Source organism: Lycium ferocissimum, chromosome 3 (genome assembly GCF_029784015.1).
Source record: "Lycium ferocissimum isolate CSIRO_LF1 chromosome 3, AGI_CSIRO_Lferr_CH_V1, whole genome shotgun sequence".
In the NCBI taxonomy this organism is placed as follows: domain Eukaryota; kingdom Viridiplantae; phylum Streptophyta; class Magnoliopsida; order Solanales; family Solanaceae; genus Lycium; species Lycium ferocissimum.
In genome coordinates, this window is record NC_081344.1 from 36,538,234 (window position 1) to 36,550,554 (window position 12,321).

General features: G+C 33.6%; 1 long non-coding RNA gene and 1 pseudogene across 2 annotated transcripts; one reads left to right on the top strand and one right to left on the bottom strand.

Annotated features, from left to right (window-relative positions):
• Positions 1–1,371: 1,371 nt before the first annotated feature.
• Positions 1,372–3,711, bottom strand: LOC132050199 (late embryogenesis abundant protein ECP63-like; annotated as a pseudogene).
• A 5,183-nt stretch (positions 3,712–8,894) lies between these two features.
• LOC132050200 (uncharacterized) lies at positions 8,895–12,116 on the top strand. 2 transcript variants are annotated; one of them, XR_009413283.1, is made up of 4 exons: positions 8,898–9,382; positions 9,912–10,019; positions 11,252–11,309; positions 11,810–12,116. It is a non-coding gene; the product is annotated as an uncharacterized LOC132050200 (long non-coding RNA). The 2 variants fall into 2 exon arrangements; XR_009413282.1 differs by lacking the exon at positions 11,252–11,309 and having other exon boundaries at positions 8,895–9,382; positions 11,810–12,114.
• The last annotated feature ends 205 nt before the right edge of the window (positions 12,117–12,321 follow it).

Sequence of the window (12,321 nt, forward strand, 5' to 3'; positions counted from 1 at the left end):
AGATGTTACCCACGTTAGCATATACGTTTTGATGAAGATGCAACTTGTCCACTTTACGTCCTTATAAATAAAAGTTTTTGGCTTTTCAAAAAAAGATTCAATAACAAAAAGAGTTGGCCCAAGTGCGGATTGTAGGCAGACTAGTGGACCAGGAATTTTTCCGCTAATATATGGATCAATTGGATCCGGCTCCTCTCCATATTCCCCAAGTTCTTGCTTGGATTAATGACACATATCATAGTCTAAAATTAATGACCTAGATTTAATTAAACTAAAGTAAAAACTCATACCACAGTTAGAATAATTAACTACTTCCATATATTTGCTCTCAAAATATATTTTTACGATCCCACAATTCTAAATCTACATTATATTTTTTCTAAATATATTAAAACTTTTCTTTCTTGGCATGAATAAATTTTGGCCATGAATCATTGTTATTTTTTTGCTACCTTTTTTCTATCCCTCGATATTGAAGCTTATCTCATAGGTATATACTCACCTTCTCATTCGAAGATGGAAAATTAGAAGTAAACTCCAACCTATGAATTATGATGATATAATTAAAGAACTTTGTAAAACAATAGTTGTCAAATAAAAAATAAAAGTCTGGCCTAACATATTTTTAGTAGTACGAGCAAATTAAATTTAAGCACACAACTTTCTGTTACTCTATCGTTTTACAGGAGTTGTGGCCCTTTCAAATTCAAATAGAAAAATAAATATTATGAAGGAAAAAAAAGGATAGACGTGAAAATATTTAAGGCACGGCAAAAGTTTACTCAAGGAAAGAAAGAAAAGTTTTTAATATATTTAGGAAAGATATAAGGTAGATCTGGAATTATCGGATTGTAAAAATATATTTTGCGAGCAAATATATGGAAGTAATTAATTATTCTAACTATGGTTAGAGTTTTATTTTAGTTAATTAAATCTAGACCATGACATGTGTCATTCATCCAAGCAAGAACTTGGAGAAAATGGAGAGAACATAAATGGAGAGGGAGCCGGATTCGGATTAATTCAACTCAAAATGAAATTGTTACTTGAGAATAATCCTATATTTTCTGTTGTAATGACTTCACATCCATTCTACATTTTCATTCTCCTATATTTATGATGACAAGTACAAAAAAGATAACTCGTAGCTTTAAGATCTCTTGACCAAGAGAGAATTTAGAGGAGAAGCAGCCTCTTTCTCCCTGGACCATGAGAGAGAAATTTTCCGAAACAAGCAAATCAAATCAGAACAATTTTTTTATATATGTATCTGTTTGTTGAGTTTTGAGGGTACAGTGTCTTTCTTACATTAGTTCTGCATCAAAAGTTGAATCAATCAATATAACAAAATTCTTCCTGACAACATCCTTGCACTCCGCATGTGAAATAACCATAATATATGGACATCATTATCATTCCTTTAATCAAGTTTCCTCACATAATACTTGTCCTACAAACAATAGAAGAGAAGTGGAACAAACAAATACAGTGCACTTATACATGCCTAGTTTCTTTTATAGGACAAGCCCGGAACAGAGCAGCTATAACTACTGAAAATAAGTGGGAACAAGTTGACATTACATCATGCAAGATCGCTGTGTCTATGAACTCATGTCATCCTTTGCTGTTGTGAAAACGAAACCTGATCGTGCAGCAGGACTCCCCTCATTAATATCGGTTCTCATACCCCTCTTCGGTCCACCCAGCTCACGTGCTGCACGGGTCTCCTCTACTATGTCACTTGGCATTGTTAACTTCTCCTTGATGGAACCTGTTAGATTCCCCATAGCACTATATATATTCTTTTTTGCCGCACTTCCCCTGTGTTCAACATCAGAAAGCCAATGGACTTAGTTATGGTTTCAGGACTAGCAACACAATTAATTAGAGCCGGCAGGTTCAACATGTCCAGCTAAATCCATTATTTTTGGCTCAAAATATGGATGCATATGCATAAAAATTCAAAAATCTATACATGTCTCTTTGCATGTTAATTTAGAAACATTTAACACCCAATGTCTTTATACAATGCATAAACATATTAATCAGAGACAAGGAAAATAGTGTCACCTAGCAGCTGCTGTTTCTTTATCTGCCTCGGCTCTCTGTCTAGACTCGTCCTGGATTCCTTCTTCTTTGAGCTTAAGTTCTTGCATCTTCTTCCTTGCATTCTCTTCTGTTTCTTCGTATAGTTCCTGCACTATAGACAGATTATTTCAAGTACTAAAGCTGATCATAATTCATACATCATTATTTTCTACAAATGTCTGCAGAGGTGAAAACATATTCCTGAATACTTCAGGAAATGTCACATGTTAAAGTTACTTACCCCTGCAGTAATGGAAAGGGTCGATGCACACAGAAAGAAAGGAGATTTTCCCTTCATATTCCTCATTATCCACTACACATTTATAAATATTATAATGAGCTTCATCCTTTGCAAGTCTCACGTGTGTTCTTGTTGCGTTTTAAGAAACATAAGCAGCATGAAGATTGAAAAATGATTGAAATTGATTCTTAAAATTTATTAAGCCTAGGGCTTGAAATAGCTAACTTGAAACAGAAATCCGCAAAATATTATTCAAAAACCTATCTCAACAACCTAAACTATCTAACAAAAATTTAAGTCCAAACAATGTAGACTCCACCTACAGCTAAACAACTTATCATTCTAGCAAAAAAAATCAGCAGTAATAGAAGCAATATTCAATAGTTCTACTGCATAAAAACCTTAGCAGCGCTTAAGTAGTAGACAGTTTTGTTTTTCCGCATATCAACTTTATCAGCACTTAAGTAGCTTGGACAATACAGAACTACTAAACAAACAAAACGATGTAGAAATTCAAATTCTAAAGAGTTGAGAATTAAGATGAAAGGCTAAAGGAGAATAAAACCATTAAGGTCTTACCTTTGGTTGCTCCTTTTTCTGTGCTTCACCAGCGGCCTCTTCTTTTTTCCCTGTGAATAAACCCACAGCTCTTCTAGCAGCATCAGCGGCTGAATCTTTTAGCTCAGAGATCTTACTGAAACTAGTATCCTTTCCTTCTACAGCTTTCTCTGCTGTATAGTCCTTATACCCAACTGCTGTATCTTCCGTTTGCTTTGCTTTATCAGCTATTGAATCCTTGTACTCTCCTGCTTTTCCTGCACCATAATCCTTATAGTCACTGGCTTTTGCCATGGTAGCTTCTTTCGCTTCCTTAGCTTTCTCAGCTGCATTGTCCTTATATTCATTGGCCTTCCCCATTGTCGAATCCTTCGTCCCCTCAGCTTTCTCTACAGCTTTGTTTTTAAGTTCAGTCGCTTGTCCCATAAACGAATCCTTTGTCTCCTTTTCTTTCTCCTTAACATCACTCGCTTTTCCCATTGTGGAATCTTTGGCTTGTTTTGCCTTTTCTGCAGCAGAATCCTCCATCTCCTTCGTCTTCTTTTCCGTGTAATCCTTGTACTCACCCATTTTTTCTGCTGCCTCACTTTCTCTTGTCGTCTCGGTTGTGTCATGAGACTTCCCACTGATCGTCTCTTTAACAGACTGAAATATGCTTCCGATTACGCCAGTACTTCTCTGCTCATGCCCCTGACTGTATGGAGTTTCTTCGTGCATGATGCTACCTTTCACACTTCTAGCCTTGTTTACATCATGAAGTTCATAGCTGCTTCCCTTGCAGCTGCCTCCGCTCTTTCTTCCTTAACTGCTTGTCTCGAAGCCATGTTTTTCCACTCTACAGCTGAAAAGGAACCAAGATATTCTGTTTTAGTTTTCATCAGAAGGTGAATCTCACATTCGAGAATCACCAAAATTTGCAAAATTAGTTCTAATGTTTTATTCAGAAGTTCATTTCTGATGTGTTTGACATCCCCAAAGCTCAAACAATGTAAAAGTTGCAAGTGTTTATGGTTATGAGAAATATACACCTAAATAAGCATCTGTGTCTTTTTGGAGCAACTGGAGAAGTACAAAGAACTACTATAACATTTGTGCATATACACAAGCAAATGTTGTCTTTTGATCGATGTTGTTCCAAGATAATGAATTGGCTATGGTCAGTTTTCATTTATTTGATACAGACCCATATTTTTATGGGTTCAAGTATTAAAAGAATAAGGGACATAGGTTTAAAAAAATGATGATTTGTGCCCTTTATTTGAGTCGAGAAACCATTTGCTTGATTTTGTTGTAAAAAAAAAAAAAGGGTAGTGACGTTAGTAGGCTATTTCCATAATTTTCTCAGCTTATTTTACCAAGTTCAAGACATCATTTCACCCCCTTGAAGTGCTTGGCGCATCTTCACGAAGAATAATCTTATCAAGTTCTAATGTGATTCTCTCCTAAATATCCTAGTATAACAGCATACCAATATGTTCAATACTATATGTAGTTTGATGCAAGTAGGATTCTTATCATATAATCACTCTTATCAGCTTTTGCTAAGTCTTAAAGAGATTTCTATTTGTAACGTTCCCTGAAAGACTTGTTTTCTAAAGAAAAGCTAAATTATGTGTGTTGTAGTGAAGTTTGCAAAGGGAAAACATTGAACCAAGTCATTGAGTACATACACTAGACAGTAAAATGCAAAAGTAAACAAGAAAGGAAAAAGCATCTTACCTGTTAAAATTCACACTTAAAATTGAACCGAATTGTCTCCTATTTTCTTCCCTGGATTGTTTTCTGTAGTTTATGCAATGGGATTTTGTTGAAAGGTTTGAACATTATAACTTTTGCATACGCATTTGGAACCATGAGTCATTCTTGCAGTTTCCAAATTCTCCCCACGTCCACATGTGTCGTATACGTGTGAGCCAAAGAGGCATCTGAGTTTCGGGAACATCTATTTGGCATTTGCTCATAAATCTATATCTATATTTATATTTATATATAATAGGAGAGGCAAAAGCATGATATGATGGCAAGTGTCATCACCAGAAAAATCCTATTTAAAAAAAAATTAATTAAAAGACAAAAAAAGAATGAAATAAAAAACAAAAAGAGAAAAAAAAATACAAATTCACAAAAAACTGTAAAAAATTGCAAATTCATAAAACACTACTCAAAACAGATAACTGCACTACTCAAAAGTGGCGTTAAAATTAAAGCCCATATTAACTGCTCGAAAAAACCGCTTCTCTCACTAATAATCTTCACTCTCTCTCGGTCGAAACGGAGATTTCTCTCCACTGGTAAACAAATAGCCATTTGATTATGAAGCATTGGTGTTAAATGAATATATGCTCCAGAACTTCTGCACAGCGAAAGATTTGTCAAGTCTTTTTTTTTTGGTTGCTTTGCTGTTCAAGGGAATTCGGTTACAGGAAGTCTATCTCATGTTCCATTCACCATCTCACCCTTTTCTTTATGCTTGGCATGATCTGATTCAGATTGATGATATGTTACATTTTGCAGGTTCAAAATATCCAAGAATTTTGTGTTGTGGAGAAAACAATTTCCAGTGACAAAACAAGGAAATTAAGAAGAGATCAAGTGAGAGCAGACTACTACTCCACCACATTCTTCTCGTGCGTTTGTTTGAACGGCTAATTACATGGTAAGATAATACATTAGAAAGTTGCTAATACAATAATATTTCTCAAAAAGTTTGATCAAGTTAAATTTATCATTATGAAGGGTATCTTGGGATACATTGAAGATCATGTCGTTTCCACAGACTTTGTTGGTGACAACAGGTAGTTACTTTGTTCAGTTTTACTCAAAAGGGGGTATTTTAATTATTAAATTGCATTTAAATTAATGTGAAATTTTGGTGCAGGTCAAGCATTTTTTATGCAAAAGCTGGAATTGCTTTGACCAAGAACTTTGTGGAACTTGTGTCATGGAATTATGGCAAAATGATATGAGAACTTCTTTTTTATTCTCCACGTCAGGGTAACGTTTTTAAAATCTATTAATATCAATATTTACATATTGGTATGTGTTGTATAAGTTTTTTTTAATATCATATCAGGGATGGTGAAAGGATATTGGATGCTATATTGCAGATTTGGTACTCAAAATTGATACTATATCATATCAGGTAAACATAATTTTTCCTCCTCTTTTGAAATAATTTATGTATTATGGTTTCATGAGTTTGTGGTCGTATCTAAATGTATTCGGTAGCGTTCTCAGAATTTATTTGTTCTTTATCTAAGCTTTGCGGATTGTTTGATTTTCACATTGTAGTTTTAGATTTGGATTATGCTTTGTTAGTGAGTACGACACATTGTAATGCGATTTCCACAAGGAATGTGTGTAATGTCTTATCTGATTTTTATCAACCTTCTGTATTTATGTTAAAGAGGGCTAAAATATTGATATTAATAGATTTTGTTTTGTCCTATACTATGTATTTGTGCAAGGTTTCATTTTCTTTCAGAAAGTATATGAGAGATTCATTTAGCCAATTTAATTGGGAGATTCAAAGTAGGTTGCAGTACATGCGTGACAAAATGAACATCCAAAATGGTGAATTGTTCTCCAAAAGAAATTGAATAAATAAGGACATGGGATGTAAAAAATATTCTCTGAGGTTGTCTATTAAGTAATGACATTGATTATGGAAGCTACATATGACTCTGCCAGGGGCATCTCTAGGAGTTGTGACATAAAAAATTATGATGTGGTAAGTTTTGAGGAATAATCAGAGGTAAATTTTGATGATCATTTGCAATCCTATTATACTTTCTTCATGTCAAAGTCGTTGGGTCGTGTTAAACAGTTAATATATACTTGCTTATGAGATGGAAGAATAACGTTGCTGTAACAAAGGGATGACTGTTGAAAAAAATACACAAATGCGTGGTCTGGCTGAACCCACATTCGAGGAGATTTTTAAGATTTTACGTTAGCCTAATAGCCAAGTAAAAGCTTTTACTTTTTTAAGCAACCGTCTGAATACCTCCTTCTTTGTAGTCTGCTCCATTTGAAGCCCATATGTTTAGTTTCTGTATATGTATAAGAAGATTTACACTATTTTTAATGTGTTTGTTCTTTAACAATTTTGTTTGCGTAATCTACCTTCTCATTAGCAAAATCACCATCAACAAGATGTAATAGAATTTGAGTTGATTATGTAGGACAAAAAGGTTAGCAGTCAACTTTTACTCTTAGTTCTACACTATGGTTTTAACTTTTAATGGCTCTAAATTATTATCCGCTCGATAAAAGCTGCAGACATTGATGCATAAAAATAATGAAAGCTAAATATTCGTTATATCTTTCTTGTGTTTCAATTCACTCGTTGGTTTATAAAGAAAAGGTGTATCTATTTTCCGAATTATGCAATGGGAGTCGGGGCATCACGTACGTGAGGTCGTGGTGAAGAATTAGGTCAACTCATTGATGGAATTGTTGGAAAAAGAAGCGGCGTTTTGTGATTATCATAAGATCTAATCTCTCCGGATTAAATGGGTAGTCTATCTATTAAAATTTATATTTCCAAAGAATCGTTTTCGTGGGTAACTCTATTGCCTTTTTCCGAGAGTTCGTAGGTTTTTGCAGGATTTTGCTTATAATACTGAGCATATATCTATTGTAAATACACTGACCATATATCTATTGTAAATACTCCTGCCAAGATAGGTATATCAGATACTAGAACAGTAGTTGATGATGACCCAAATGCACAACCATCCGGAAACAAAATCAAGAGAGTATTGAAGAAGAAGAAAATTGCATAAGTTACTGTATCTAGAAGTCTTGGAGAATCATTATTTAGTCATGATTATGGTTTTTTTTATTTTATATTTTTTTCCTAGGAAACTTCTTTTGGTTATAAGAAAATATGTTACTTATGATATCCAGGTTTCTGGTATGGATCAACTTTTGGGATGGATCTCTTATTTTATATCTTGCCTATACATATTTCATTAAATCGGCGTCTCATGGATATTTTAAAGACGATTATACCTTATTGTTGTTTAACGGCTATCATACTGTCAACTAAAAACTGAGGATGTTGGCTGAATAGAAGTGAGAAATATGTTGGTCTAAAAATAATTATGGACTCATCCAATTGACAAGTCTTCATTGAATTGGATAATAGCAAACCAATTTGCAAGATTACTGTCCAGAAAACTTATAAAATGTTATCTAATCATCGAATTTACGATGATTAGATAACATTGGGAACGCACATATAAAATTGCAAGTTCAATGTCTTTTGATAATTCATTTGTTGGATTTGGGGGTAGTAATGAGCAGGATTAACAACACATTTTCGGAGAAAAGGCCCCACAACAGCATGGACCTGAAAGCAAATTATCAATCAGAGAAAGCAAAAGAGCTGAATTTGTGAAGATACAGGGCCGTCATGAACATACCATATTTTATTAACAAGGCAACCGGCACTTACCTTAGATGGCTTATACCTTCTTTGGCTTTAAAGGCCGACATTTTCTCCACAATTATAACTTCAAATGGTCCATAATAATGAAGCCATTTCTAAGGTCATACATTTGTTTTACCCTCATTAAAGACACAAATGATTAGTATACTGTTTGAAGAAATAATCAGTAATGAATTATAACAGCTACATATACCATAAAAAATGTTAGTCTCCAAAAAAATGAGAATATAAAATCTGCAATATGTCACACATGGTTCGTATTCAACTGTTTCCATTATCTCTTGCCGCTATTTTTTTTCCTTTGAAATGATCCGCGCATTGCGCGGATACGTATACTAGTATTATTAAAAGCAGAGGAAAAAGGCACCACATTAAGCCATGTGGCAGCCTAGAAAAAAGCCACATGTAACTTATTAACTAATTAATTATTAACTAATGACTAATTAACCAATAAAAAAATTATTAAAAAGGAAAGATGCTAACCGTATCAACTTTTGAATTTATTTTAAAACCCAATAAATTTCTTTTTACAGTTTTATGTTGAACGGTAACTGCTCAGAATCCACGTTTTATCCAACTGCACCATTTATCATCTGTATCCACATTCTCCAATTTCCTTTCATGTCTGAACTTCCATAAGATGAAGTCTGGACTGATTAAAGCCTTCACTGTCAGTAACAACTTAAATTTTATGCATTTCCCATTTATATTTTGGGTATTTCATTCTTTATCTGATGGATTTTGCAGATGTTGCACAATTTTATCGTAAGTGTTGCAAAAAGGTCGTTTAACAATGATGGCAGATCGGCAGTACTTTTTCCTTTTGACTTGTGATTTGGTTTTCCATCTACTTATGTAAAGATTTAACTTTATTGGTTTAGATTTCCTGTTATGTGCAAATCTATGAGTTGAAGATCGTGTCAGCAAGAGCTTTGCCATAGTTTCTGTATGGTCCATCTATTTTTGGGGATGAAAATGAAATGTCCGAGAAGCGAGTAGACTTGAGGGTTTCGTGCTCTTCTTAGAACGTTATATTGCAGGTTTACAGTACTAATACAAGATTTAAAAGAATTGTAACTGTTTTGTAGGTTTAACTTAGTATCATTTTTAATTTTACACTCGGCAACAATTGTAGATTCTAATTTCACTTTCTATTTCATTTTCATTAAACAAGTAGCACAGTCGACACACTTTCAAGATTGATATACTGAAGGATTAATACTTTGGTGTTTGCGGAAACCCATAGCAGTTTCTTTATCCTCACCTGTTCAGGTTTAGAAGTTGCAAACTTAAAGAAAAATCTTGATGCCTTTCATGTAGGAAAAAGTCAGATGATCAATATAGTGAACTGGTAAGAAATTACTTTACCTTGCCTCATAGAGTTGATCCTTTGAAAAAACTACAATGGAATTTGCATCAAGGATTAGCTAATTCTAATTATCTTAATTAAAATTTGAGCTTTAAAAGCGTCAGTATTCGTTTCTCATTCCACTGCTCATAGGGACCATAATCATGATATTCTAATCGATTTATTAAAATGTAACTTTGAAGTTATATAGTAAATTTCAGGTATAAACTTCAAGTGCGAGTGGCTTTAATTCTTTGTTGCTTTGGGATCGTCAAGCAACAAAGCTCATAGAGAAGTCTGCTACTCAACTAAAAGGACAGTTAGAAGAGGTATGTTATTTTTTTTTTTTTTGTCCAGACTGCTAAGATAAACAATTAAATTATAGGGTGTGGATGCCTGTTTGGTAATACAGTGTGATGTCCAATTTCGTGTGACTATTAGCAATAGTTGATTGCTTAAAGATTGTATTATTCTGCTGAGAGAGTGATAATTTGGCCGAGTTATGTGTGTTCGATTTTCTGCATCCAACCTTACAGCTTTGTATCGTTGTTGTAGTTTGATCATTCTTTAAGGTTGTTTTTTCAACTGAAATCAAAGGTAGCTATTGAAATTTATTTGATGAAGCTTTTTCTTATGTTCTCTGCCTATGATTTTGATCCTGATGTGTATTTGCTGACGCTCTTGAAGTTTATTAGCTGGATTTTTGATCTTTTCATAAAAGGTGTTTTTTTCCTAAAGTTGTTCAAATATCTTTTGCTGGATTTTGGTTGATAACTGAATTTCCAAACATGACAACCTATGAGTTGAAATTGAATTTGATAGGTTCTGTTTGCTTAGATTCTGTAGAACACTATTTGATTAAATTGGTTTGATAACTGATAAGACCATCCGAAGAATAGATTTGTTAGATAACATCTCTCTTATTTTTGTGTATATGCTGGTATGCAGTCCTTATGTTTGGGTGGTATAGCATTTTCATCTGCTATTTCTAATGAAGACCTGCAAATTTCCCTTTAGGTGCCTTTGTGGTTTCTCTTTTTGCTACCATTTACTCCGTTCAAGCTATTGACTAAATAAAGCCACAAGTGATTTTTGCTAAAGTTTGGTTAATTTTGAATTTGTTTACCTATGGGAAAACACTTTACAGTGATCCATACCGAATGCATCTTGGAACGGAGTTTTATCACTATAACACTATTCTTATCCCCTACCCTACATTTTGTGAAAACTTATGTATGTAGCAAACAAAGGAAATGATCCAAAAAAATTCCCTGTGGGAAGCCATTTTACGCTTCTCAGTACCAAATGCATTTTGACAAGATACTAACATATGTATGAAATCATGATTATGCAAGTAATAATAACTTTTGTAATATGGAATTCCTTTTAATGTTGGATGAGAAAAGTGAGACCATAGTTTCATTAGATGTTGTACTCATTGTGAATAGTAACTTTTCAAGGAATTAATAAAAGAATGGTCATATCAACTTATCAAATTTATATTGTTTGTAATCACCTTATATTAAGTGCTTATTATCGAAGTGTACATGCTTTATCATAGGAAGGGTTGTTCCTTCAAGATGTACAAGTTGGAAAACTGTTTGTTGAAAGATGTATTGGTATGTGATCAAATTGAATGTATTTTGGACATGGCCAGCATAATAAATCATTTTCTGCTATCTTTTAACCACATTATTTTCCTTATTTGATTTTCCCCCCGTGAAGCCAATTTCATATGTGAAGTTTATGAGCAAATAGTTCCTAAGAATAGATTGATATTTCATCTTATTAGTAGGTTAAGGTACAATAACTTTGGTGGCATTCGTTGTGGTTAATGATTAGTCATGATTAGAGCAAAGTGTCTAATTTGTTCTTTAAATATAGTCTTAAGCTTATGTTAGAATAGTGATCACCAAGTGTACAATAAGGCTGTTATAAAGTACTGGAAGGGACGCAAACACTAATTTTGAGCTAAGCCCATATGAAGGGAATTAAGATCCGAGGCTGATAATGGAGGTATATTAAGGCTTTCCCACACATTAGGACTCTATTATGATTGTTTCCACTTTTAAGTCCTACTTATCGTGTTTAACGGCATATTTTTTCCATCTGCGTGTAGGTGCCATCCACGAGCTAATGAACTTGGGATTATTCTAGGAAACTGAAGTAATTTTTAGTTGTGTACCTTGGTTTATGTCTTTAAGAATCATGATTGTAATTAGTAGTTACTTAACTCCTTTTGTTAAGGATTTTTTCATGCAATATGTTAGTAGTTGAACAAATCGAATAGTGATGGGATGTGTTGGTGAAGTTTAAGATTTTCGTTCAACTTATGTTTCCAAGACTTAATAGCAAGCAATGTATATGTTCTGTTATAGATATCTAAGTCCTATAAAATCAATTTGTTTTTACTAGCTGCAATTTAATTGCCGTTGAAAGTTGGTTTGTTTGGTTGGGGACTATTCTGCTAAGTTTAACAATCTTATACAATTTCTATACAGCAATTACTAGACACAGTTGATGAGAAATTGTAAACATCACCCGTCAGCATTTGAAGAATTTTAATCCATTCAGTCTTTATAGGAGATACATTTGATATTATGCAAGAAAATGTTACAAATCTCTACCAAT